The 12591-nt window shown below is 42.4% G+C and overlaps 1 non-coding gene across 1 annotated transcript; it reads right to left on the reverse strand.

The window, feature by feature from the left end:
- Positions 1-832: 832 nt before the first annotated feature.
- On the reverse strand, positions 833-906 carry Trnat-ugu. Its single transcript has one exon. It is a non-coding gene; the product is annotated as a tRNA-Thr (tRNA).
- Between the last annotated feature and the right edge of the window lie 11685 nt (positions 907-12591).

Here is a 12591-nt window from a genome sequence, read left to right on the forward strand (position 1 = left end):
TCACTCTCTCCCGCCGACAGTTACAGTGTTAGGTTTCCAGCTTTCACCACTAAGCATAAGATAAATTCAGTTTTCCCAATCGAAATATCGCGACATTTCACTGAGTAGCTAGGAAATACAAGAGTGTATCACGAAATTTTGTTCTATCAGAAGGTCTAAATTTTATTACTCAAAGCATTTTACTTTTCAGTGTGAACTATGATAATTTGTAATCAATTTTGGGGCAGTCATCACAACCAGCAGGTGCAACGGCGGGCTACGGTCATTTCTATTTGCAGGTAATTCGAGAGATCGTAAAAATACTCGTGTGTAACACTGGTTACAGCGCATATACAACGTAACTAGGTTGAGGTAGTAAAACATAAGCGTCACCTCTGACGAGTAGTTTTAATACCTCGAGTGTCAGAGCGGGTGATCCAGTGGTAAAGTGCGTGCCTAGAAACCGAAAAGTCGCGGGATCGAACCCAGTCGGACAATGTAAACCACAGACTAGTTAAAAAGTCAAGGTTCATAACGTAAGTTAGTTGTTAAATAAGTGAAATAAAATTTTGTTCGTCGTTATTTTCACATGGAAGTAAAATACGGAAGAAAAATTATATGTTTCAAAAAATATGAGTACATATTGTTGAATAAAGACTTCATACTTCACCAAAACCTGAACTAATCAGGTGGTACTGACTACAATTGGGGAGAAAAGACGTTTGTACCGCAATCTGACAAACAGCAGAGATCAGTTAATAGACCCCAGAAGCATCGAAGATTTACAATGAAATGAACAGCCTTAGCTGCTTACAGGCGTTGACATACGTCAACGGGGACAGATGAAAATGTGTGCCCCGACCGGGGCTCGAACCCGGGATCTCCTGCTTACATGGCAGACGCTCTATCCATCTGAGCCACCGAGGACACAGAGGACAGCGCGATTGCAGGGATTTATCTCTGGCACGCCTCCTGCGAAACCCACATTCTCAACGTATTGTCCCGCACTACATTCGTAGTGCCCCCGCCCATTATACTCATTACTCGCGGCGCGTTGCCGATTCCCGTAAGAGTTCGGGCACTGTTTGTGTATTCGCACAGAAGAAGAAGATGGTCAAGTGGCCGGTGAGCCTTAACTATATATATATACTAAGATGGTATCTATTCTTTCGGACATGCATCAAAGTAGTCTTCGGACTGAACACGACAACAACAGGCCCCCCGATTCATTGGTGAAATAGACCCCACGCTATCTTAAACTGCCCCTGGTTCTGCAGTGTTTGATAATGGGTCAACTACCATCCTAACCGTCTACCAATAATCGACAATTGTATTATAATGGAAAGGCAGCATCATTCCTCTTTTACAAATTGTAAATTATGTTGGGAAGCTCAGTAAAGAAGCATCAGGAGAAACAATAGTAAATGATGTGTTTGCTAGGATAAATCATTAGTTTTGGACGAATACACTATCTTTAATCTTTGGAAAATACGAAGAAGGAAAAAAGTAAAACAACAAAACTAATCCAGTTTTCTGTAGTACTGGCCATTAAAATTGCTACACCAAGAAGAAATGCAGATGATAAACGGGTATTCATTGGACAAATATATTACACTAGAACTGACATGTGATTACATTTTCACGCAATTTGGGTACATAGATCCTGAGAAATCAGTACCCAGAACAACCACCTCTGGCCGTAATAACGGCCTTCATACGCCTGGGCATTCAGTCAAACAGAGCTTGGATGGCGTGTACAGGTACAGCTGCCCATGCTGCTTCAACACGATACCACAGTTCATCAAGAGTAGTGACTCGATTGTGACGAGCCAGTTGCTCGGCCACCTTTGACCAGACGTTTTCAATTGGTGAGAGATCTGGAGAATGTGCTGGCCAGGGCAGCAGTCGAACATTTTCTGTATCCACAAAAGGCCTGTACAGGACCTGCAACATGCAGTCGTGCATTATCCTGCTGAAATGTAGGGTTTCGCAGGGATCGAATGAAGGGTAGAGCCACGGGTCGTAACACATCTGAAATGTAACGTCCACTGTTCAAAGTGCCGTCAATGCGAACAAGAGGCGAACGAGACGTGTAACCAATGGCACCCCATACCATCACGCCGGGGATACGCCAGTATGGCGATAACGAATACACGCTTCCAGTGTGCGTTCACCGCGATGTCGCCAAACACGGATGCGACCATCATGATGCTGTAAACAGAACATGGATTCATCCGAAAAAATGACGTTATGCCATTCGTGCACCCAGGTTCGTCGTTGAGTACACCATCGCAGGCGCTCCTGTCTGTGATGAAGCGTCAAGGGTAACTGCAGCCGTGGTCTCCGAGCTCATAGTCCATGCTGCTGCAAACGTCGTCGAACTGTTCGTGCAGATGGTTGTTGTCTTACATACGTCCCCATCTGTTGACTCAGGGATCGAGGCGTGGCTGCACGATCCGTTACAGCCATGCGGATAAGATGCCTGTCATCTCGACTGCTAGTGATACGAGGCCGTTGGGATCCAGCACGGCGTTCCGTATTACCTTCCTGAACCCACCGATTCCATATTCTGCTAACAGTCATTGCATCTCGACCAACGCGAGCAGCAATGTCGCGATACGATAAACCGCAATCGCGATAGGCTACAATCCGACCTTTATCAAAGTCGGAAACGTGATGGTACGCATTTCTCCTCCTTACACGAGGCATCACAACAACGTTTCACCAGGCAACGCCGGTGAACTGCTGTTTGTGTATGAGAAATCGGTTCGAAACTTTTCTCATGTCAGTACGTTGTAGGTGTCGCCACCGGCGTCAACCTTATGTGAATGCTCAAGCTAATCATTTGCATATCATAGCATCTTCTTCCTATCGGTTAAATTTCACGTCTGTAGCACGTCATCTTCGCGGTGTAACAATTTTAATGGCCAGTAGTGTACTTACGAATACCACTCATTATCTTTCCTAGCATTCATGCCATTATACAGAATCTGCTGCTTTTATGATTTGGCACTGGTTTATATCACTTTAACTATGTGGCTGGATGCCCTTCCTGTCGTCAGTTAACCTCATGGAGTGAAGCCGTTAGCGCCATCCGCTGTGAATCGTGTCAACTTTGTTCTGTGTGTGATCGTAGTTGAAGTGTGTAATGTGTTTTATGAGGCAGAGATTAGGGACTATCCCAGCATTCGCCATTTCGCTGCGACTGCCCGCCGTATCGGCCGGCATTAGCTGCCAGCCATAATTGCCGACTGTCACTGGCTGTGCGTTTTGTTGCAACTGCTCAACGCAGCAGCCACGCCACCCAGCGTGTTGCCTCTGTGAAAGGAACACGCACCGAGTTCTCAACGTAGATGCTAATACCATTCTAGAGGAAGAAGAGGAAGAGGAAATTACGGTAATGCTTACAAGATCTTACGCTAACTTAGTTAACTTATTATCATCGTATGCATCAATTACAGTAATACATATTTAGCAATATATATATAAATGAACATGTGAAATTATATACAGTACACAAGTTTTAAAACGGCTCAGACTACACTCGGATGTTGATGGACTCGATTCAGCGGAGTGCCTCGTGGGATGCTTGATGGAGCTTCTCAATGCCACCAGGGAAGCGTCTGATTGGACATTCATTCACAATGTGGCCCATTGTTTGGGTGTCACCACAGTCACACACACTGACACTTGAAAAGCCCCACTTATGCATGTTGTATTTGCACCTACCCTCTTCCGTCCGGTATCTGTTTAACTGCACCCACACCTCCCTTGGTTGGTGGAAGCCTGGAACTGGCCACTTGCGAAACTGTAAAGAGAGGTTCAGAATTTTTTTTAGGCTTCATTCGTCTCAGTTCGATGTTGTTTTAAGCCTGGTGAAAGAAGAAAGGAGATACAGCTACCAGTGCAGGAAAACTCCAATAGAAGCTGATGAAAAAAATGCCACTGACTTTACGGTAAGCAGCTGTTCAAAAACACATGTATTCATCGACATCGGTTTGAAATAGGTCATTTTGCATTTCTACAAAATAAGGTAAAATTCTATAAAGGTAGTAAGTGTGTATGAAAATGCCTCAGTGCTTGTACAGTTTGTTGCTTATTCTTACATTATCTTTACAATGAGTTCGTATTATTGTTAGTAATTATTTTCAAAAGTAGTAACAGTATCACCTGCCTGTGCTTCCACGTTTATCAATGGGATAAAAGTGTACCCATTGTCTCCAACCGATGAAACATCTAATGGTTGTGAAGTTCGTTCAAGCGGCGATGGAAAGGAAGAAGAGCTGGAAGGACTGATGGTGGCAACGGGTAGCACAAGAGATGATACCGAAGAACATTCAAGTCCCTTAACATATCTTAAAATGTCAAGTTTCGCTTTATTAATTAGATGACGTGACAGTTTCCTAAGAGACGCTGCAGTGCTTCTTACGAATCATCTTGGGGCTCCTACTTATCAGCCAAGCGCTGCAGAAATTTCAACAGTTGTTTGCCCATTTTGTTGAGCGAATCCCAGTTAGTTTCCCTCGATCTGCGAACTCAGAAGGAAGAGATGGCAGTAGGTGTGTCACTAGAGGACGAAGAAGCAACTGCTTGAGAAGTATCACGCCTTATTTCGTCAGCATTTTGTCCGTCTTCATTAGATGACAGTCCTTTGACATTTGTTGGGTCCTGTAGCGGAACACTACAAAAAGAAGACCGTTCCCTTTCTACACCTCGCAAAAAATTTAGTGTGTTGCACAATGCCCATTTTTTGCTGAACTTGATGCTACAGAATCTTTGCAATTGTCTTTTCGAACTTTTTTCCGGTATTATCTCTGATGTCTTCCCACCTCTTCTTATACTGGTTACCTAAAACGGAAAGATTCTTTCTTATTTGAGTAATTAGTAAACACATATTATTTATGTTTTATGTATTAATAATAATTATGGTTTGTGTTACCGGTTTCTAGCTAGAGAGTTTCATATCGCTTGGGTATGGTTATAGGATATCACCAAGCTACGTGAGCATCATACTTCGTGAAAGATTAGAAGCTATGTGTAAACACTTGGTACCTACCTTCCTGCCTCCTCCATCTCGAGAATATTTCCGGAAAAGTACAAAGAAATTCTGAACTCTTTGCGGTTCCCTAATTGATGTGCTGGTATTGATGGGAAACATATGTGGATACGGTGTTCTGGTAAAAGTGGTTCTCTTTTCTGAAATTGCAAAGGCTGCATCTCGATAGTACTTTTGGTATTCGCTGATGTGAACTGCAAATTCGTTGTGATAGACCTAGGTTCATATAGGGAGGATGGAGACAGTGGCATATTTAATGAGTCGGCAATAAGGAAAATGATTATGAACGGAAACATATTTGGTTCAAATGGCTCTGAGCACTATGGCACTTAACTTCAGAGGTCATCAGTCCGCTAGAACTTAGAACTACTTAAACCTAACTAACCTAAGGACATCACACACATCCATGCCCGAGGCAGGATTCGAATCTGCGACCGTAGCGGTCGCGGGGTACCAGACTGTAGCGCCTAGAACCACTCGGCCACTCCGACCGGCGGAGACATATTTCCGGCATATGAAGAACTTCCATTGACTGAAATCAAGATGCTATTCGTTGTAGTTGAAGACGAGGCATACCGCTTGCAAAATTCATATTCTCAAGCCGTACACTCACTCGTTTCCCCTGCAAGATAAAAGCTACCTTCAGCTATAAATTGGCAGGAGTGCGCCGAGGTCCTGAAAACACTTTGGGACTTTTGTGTCAGTTATTTCGGGTATTTTACGCAAATGTGCAAATGTGAATCTACAACCTAACACATGTCATAAACTTGTTACAGCTTGTTGCTGTCTACTCAATCTCCTCAGGAATGTCTATTTAGAGATAAAGAGGACGATCTTTTGATGAACTTGTCCATGACGTGAATTTACCACTAAAGATTACTCCGTTGCCTCGAACAGGTGGATTCAGGTACGATATATGCTCAAGAATTACTTTTGTGAACCTGCAAACCAATGGTTACAACAGGGAAAAGAACTAAGGCTCAAATGAAGGAAATAACTTATTGTTACTACTCATAACTATTGTCGTTGGCCGGCCGTGGTGGCCATGCGGTTCTAGGCGCTGTAGTCCGGAACCGCGCGACTGCTACGGTCGCAGGTTCGAATCCTGCCTCGGGCATGGATGTGTGTGATGTCCTTAGGTTAGTTAGATTTAAGTAGTTCTAAGTTCTAGGGGACTGATGACCTCAGATGTTAAGTCCCATAGTGCTCAGAGCCATTTGAACCATATTGTCGTTGTAATTGTTTGGCTACAGAAAGAAGAACGGTATTGTTCTAACTTCAGTGTTGTAAAATTACTTGTCACAGTCGAGAAAAAACATAAGTAGATAAGTGTTTACACGCGAAAATACTTTTTTCATTGTTTCTCCTGTCTTCTTCCACACGTTACCCTTTGCGGCCACATTTCTGAAATCTGTATGCTTATGATGACTCATATGCTCCACTAACTGGTCATCGAGGAAACCTTTCTTCGACGTTGCGCGTCGTGTCTTATTGCAGTCGTCACAACCCGACAGTCGCGGCCAGACTGCCAGACGGCTTCTGCAGCGGCAGAGACGCGACTGTCGCGACGGCGTCACGACCGTTGACTGCCGAGCGACATACAGTATGGTCCATTGCTTTGCCTTAGGCCGGTATTACACTATCAAATTTCTTTGTCAAAGATTTGATCAAAGATATTTTCAAATATTCGTCCAATTTATTTGACAAAGATCTTTGACGTGGCGCTAAAAAGGGGTATTACACTGTCATCATATTTTTCGTCAAAGTTCAAGATGGCTGACAACAACAACTTGTTGTTAACCCCAGCAGTTGCATGTACCACTATTGCACTGTGTGCACTTGTGGAAGAGAAGCGGAGGAAAGAGAACGAAATGTACCTGGGTGAAGCCGTGTGTTTTACGACGAGACGATAAAAGCATTCAACAAAACTTGTTACATGAGCTTGTAGCGGAGGACTTCAAGTCGTACATAAATTACTTAATAATGGATGAACATACATTTCAGTATTTGCTCAGTGAAGTGTATCCTCATATCACAAAGCACAATACTCACTTAAGAACTGCTATATCTGCAGAAGACAGGCTCACTGTAACACTCCGATTTCTTGCTGCAGGAGAGAGTTAGGTTAGGTTAGATTAGGTTAGGTTAGGTCTCCAATCTTCTTAATCTATTTTTTTTATTCAGCATGCCTCACGTTGTAAAGCGCCTCATCAGCTTCATACATCTCTATTAATATTGTAGTTGTCGGTACACACCAACTGTATTTACCAGCCATGTTTATAAACACATTAACAGAACGCTGCAGCGATGCTTGCGCTCCATGTGGTAACATGTCACATTGCAGTGAACAGAAGACAAGCGACTTTTATGATCAAATCTCAGTGAGGCCCTAGATTTGATCAAATTTATGTGATGGCAGACGAGATTTGACAAAGTGCCCCATTACACCTTCAAACTTCTTTGACATAAATATTTGACATATCATCTTTGACAAAGAAATATGATAGTGTAATATCGGTCGTCAGACAGTGTCGCCAGAGGTCGTCCGATAACATCAGCCGACAGTGTGGTCATAGTGCATCCGATATCTTTCGTCAGTTTCTGGCACGTTCAATTAGGTTAGATTGGAATCTATTCTGTGTATGAAGTAGGTTACATTTCAATTTAGGGTGGGGTAGATACCACAGTGCCTCTGTGTTAGGATACGAGTGCTGCTTAGCGCCTTCTGCCATCAAAGAGACGCCGAATGCAAGTGAATGAGGTTTCTTGTCCTGAAAAGAACGTGGCCAGTACTGTACACTCTGTCCTCAGTTATCAGAACAACCACATAAGTTTTATGAATATATGAGATGACGGGAGAAACATTCTGTTACAAACTCGAGATAACACTTGGTGACCTTGAAAAGCAAGTTATAAACACTCTGTTTCTCTGTATTTATTTAAAGTTGTGCAGACGTACATCAATTAACCCTCAATGACTGTCATTTAGCATATGAACGAAAGACAAGCATAAAGTGTAGTATAAGATACTCCTAAAACCTAAAGTACTTAGAAGTAGAAATACATACTGTACACCACATTTGCAAACCACTTTACATTAACAGAATCACTACCCTACTGGCATAAAACACCACTAAGCAGTAATAGTAACTTGTAGACAACTAATGACAATCTATCACAAAAAAGAACCACTACGGTAGCTATAAGGAAGTACGATATTATTTTTTGAGATTACAATCAATGCCTAAAATTTCCAATAAAGATTTTACCTATTTGGGGTTTCGAGTAAACCTGTGATTTCAGTCCATATATTCCGAACTTTAACCTGATTATGATATTTTCATCCTCAGGATGCCACAAACTCATTCTTTCTTGGACTAAACTTATCAGTTTCTCACGCCCCATATTTCATGTGCGAGAACGTCGGCCGATTTGACGGAAGAAAACAAACTGATATGAATTTCACCGATTGTCGTTCGAAACCTGTATGTTTGTGAGATAAGAGAGGCTTTAGTATGACCACACACAAAGTGGCGTACTGATTTGAGAAGATCGGCCGTCTCCGGCCGATGTCGGTCGTCGGCGGAATGCACCGATATCAGAGCCACTGTGACCACAGCCCAACAACAGTAGTCAGCTGCCCGCAGTCACCGGCGGCCGGTACGGCCGGCAGTCGCAGCGAAATAGTAGCTTAAAGGAGCGTTGGAAACACCCTGAACACCACACTCACGCTCGCCGATTACCGGACCAACGGACGTTATGCGACTCGCTCCCCTCCCTACCTCGCAAGCGTGTACTGCGCCTTAAGCTATACGACCAGGTTAGTTACTAACAAATATCACATCCCTGTAACGCCAGAAATGCATATTCTCCTATTTCCATCTATTGTACTATAAATATATTTCCTTATTTTGTTACCTGAAGATATGACATTTCTCTGCTTTATACATTGTAATTGTTTTACTATTTGTGTATATATATATATATATATATATATATATATATATATATATATATATATATATATATATATATATATATGTCGATGTATAATTGGTTTGTTTTGTAAATATTATTTGTATTTTTACGCTGGGTCTGGCCTAGGGAGAACTATGCTATCGAACGATTACATCGTTAGGTCGTGTGGAGAACCAAAGTGTTTAGGATCTTTGGTAGTGTTAACTCTGCCGCATGGAACGCGGGCAGGGGGAGTCTGGCTGTTTTTATTTAGTAAGTCTGTGGTCTGGCTGGAGTAGGGTGGTGGAGCAGGTGTTTTGTGTGACGCTCCTGCGAGCTGCCGCGCTTTCGGGGTTTGGCAGCATGTAATTGCGCTCGACTTGCTATAATAGTTTCTGACACGGTGTTGCGGACGAGAAGCATTAGCTGGCGCACATCAAGAGCCCGTTTCGCCTGGTGACCGTGTCGAGAAGAAGGCGCGCCAACATCCAGCTTCTGCAACAGCGACGACCGACAATGAGTGACTGTCGCCACCTCCTCGATCGACATCGACGACTTCAAACCTTCAATCTACCAACAAGGAAGACTGGAAGCATGTAAAGTTTTAGAACTGTATGGCAGACCTCAGCTTTTAAAATTGTCCCTTTGCCTCACAAAATTACAGCAACTTAGCATGAACCTTTGTTGCTCATTGTCCCAATTGCATTATCAAGCAGGGTCCCTTCCTTTTCCGGAATGAACCCAAGTGTCATTGAAATTCAAACGCCAGCATTAAAGTAATATCATTCGATTTCACTGCTTTAATTTCAAAGTTCAGTTAAGGTATTCATAGCTGGCTACAATATTTATATTACACAAGCACAAATTAAGAGTGCGAGTTTTGTTACCATATTTTAGCTAACCTGTGACTGCAGCTCAGCTTGGTATGTACTAAATTTTACCATTGTTAATTGTTCAGAACCATTTAACTCAAGTTCAGAGTTAAATCTCTTATTTCTAAATTGCGTAGATTCAAGTAGCTTTTGAAATGATTGTTGAGGTAGCCCAAGACTAACCTAATTTTACTGAATTTCGTAGTGCTCTAGAAACAAAGCACACTATTAATTTCAGTCACTAAATTAACTTTCAATTTTTCAGTTTTATTAATTCTTTTGCTAAATTAAGTCAGAGTGTAGCGAAATTTAATACTTCTGACAAACATTCAGTTTTCACACAACACATGTCAACCTTCAGTTGCCATGCTTTTAGTACTAATTATATGTGCATTAATCTTTCATTTTCAGCTATTATAGTAGTTGTCCATAGGACTGGTGACCGTAATTTTCCCCAAATCTCAAACATCTAATTAATGCCAATTAATTGTTAATGTAATGACTGCACATTTACTTTCTTTATTAATTTTACCCTTTTCTCAAAATTAATTTCCACCAATTTCATTTGCATTTTTCCTTTCATTTAGATGTAACCCTTTCCTCCCTCTTTACCAACAAATTAACTTTGGTGACGATTGCTTTTCCCAAATTTCCATTAGGTGCACATGGTTTAATTTTCTACTGTCATTAAGGTCAATAAGTGAGGGGGAGGCTACACCCCTACAAATCTTCTAGAACCAACATAAAAGTGTTAACAAGGAGAACACTTCTAAGATCTTCAGGCTCCATATCGATAAAAGCTTATACCGGAAAACCATATAATAAACATATGAACACAAAAGAATTTTTTGCTATAGGGATAAGTGACTATTTCAAGAACTTAGAAATAACTCTTTAACGTATTTAGCGTCTCCATCATTAGTTGATGTCACATGGGACGACTGTTTGAGGTAACTTGTCCATAAGGTACAAAGTAGTTATAGCCCATAAGAAAGTAACTAAATTATGGGGAGTTTACACAAGTCGACCTAGTACACATTCCTTTAAACATTCAGTATGAATAACGTCACACTACTTTTATTTACTACTGAAATTGTTGTCAACAGTGCATTTCAACTTGAAATTAATAAGAGATTCACAAAAATTCCTTGCTAAAAGGAATTTCAAAAAATGGAAATTCCAGGGTGGAATGTGGTCTGCCTCAGCTGCCAGAGACTGTGGAAATGTGTGTGTGATTTGCGTTTGCATGAGTGAGTGTGTATGTGTGTGTATCTATGTTAGTAGTAGGGTAGAGAGAGAATTACTGCACACTGCAGGTTGCCTACACCAGGGGGAAGTATACATTCAGGGCAAACCTTCTGTTCTCATTTGATTGACAGATCCTTAACCTGTTGTTCTCTTAAGTGGATTATGACCCCCTGGGGATAATCTGTTCTTCAGGAAAACCTCCACCACTCCCTCTCAAAAATGGTTCAAATGGCTCTGAGTACTATGGGACTTAACTTCTGAGGTCATCAGTCCCCTAGAACTTAGAACTACTTAAACCTAACTTACCTAAGGACATCACACACATCCATGCCCGAGGCAGGATTCGAACCTGCAACCGTAGGTCTGGCTATTGTCCCCGGAGAGTTGACAAAAACGTTACGAAGGGGTGTCCACAGGACTCTGTCCTGGGGCCGCTCTTTTGGGACATAAATATGGAGCCTCTTCTGGACAGCCCGAGAGCAATGCAGATGTGCTAGAGGTGATAGCCTATGCAGACGACCTGTTCCTGCTGGTGGGCAGCCATACCTGCAAAGATCTAGAACCTAAAATTGAAAGGGCAATGACTATGCTGACACAGTGGTGCCAAATAATCAAAACCAAAATAGCACCCAACAAACCAACATACTTATTATTAAAGGGCCAATTGGCCAGAAATCCAATGGTGCGGATCAGGTGCTCACCAGTTATTCGGCATTGCTAGGCACGATACTTGGGTGTCATTAGAGATGAAAGATGGAGCTTTGCCCAACACATTGAAGTGGTGACCCAAAGGTCTCTAGAAGCACTGAATAACCTCATTATAATCTAGCTCAGGAGATTCCACCTACCCCTAGAACTGATTAAATTATATCACAACACCATTCTCACCTCCATCGTGGGTTATGAGTCTGGAGTCTGGGCACACAGGCTAACAAGGGTCATACCTGCCATGGCCATGAAGAGGGTTCAGCGCAACATGCTTCTACATTCGATTAGAGCTTACTGAACATCTCCAGGGGGGGGGGGGGGCACTACTGATTCTCATGGGTTCTCATCTGGCTTTGTCCCTTAGACATAAAAATCAGGGAACAGGCAGCTTGGCATTGGGTCAAAAGAGGGAAATTGAAAAGACTGAACATATTCTGGGGATGCGGGTAGGGGATAAATTTGCAATCGGAAGAAGGGGGGAAGAATTGTGGCAAGAACTTTGGGAAACATGAGAGATGGGAAGATGGACTTACCAGTTGCTGTCTAACATCAAGGAACAGCTCCAACTTACACACTTCAAACCAAGTAAAGGATTGCTGCACTTCCTTATGGGCATGGACCGTACCCAGCATATCTTTGCCGGTTCTGGAAGAGGGCTACCCCCTCGTGTGACTGTGGTGCTGAAATAGGCACTCTGGACCACGTGATCTACGAGTTTCCCATTTTCGATAACATAGCCGCTGAATTAAGACGTCAGTTGCCCAAATAGAG

The sequence above is a fragment of the Schistocerca piceifrons genome, chromosome 2, assembly GCF_021461385.2.
Source record: "Schistocerca piceifrons isolate TAMUIC-IGC-003096 chromosome 2, iqSchPice1.1, whole genome shotgun sequence".
Taxonomy (NCBI): Eukaryota; Metazoa; Arthropoda; class Insecta; order Orthoptera; family Acrididae; genus Schistocerca; species Schistocerca piceifrons.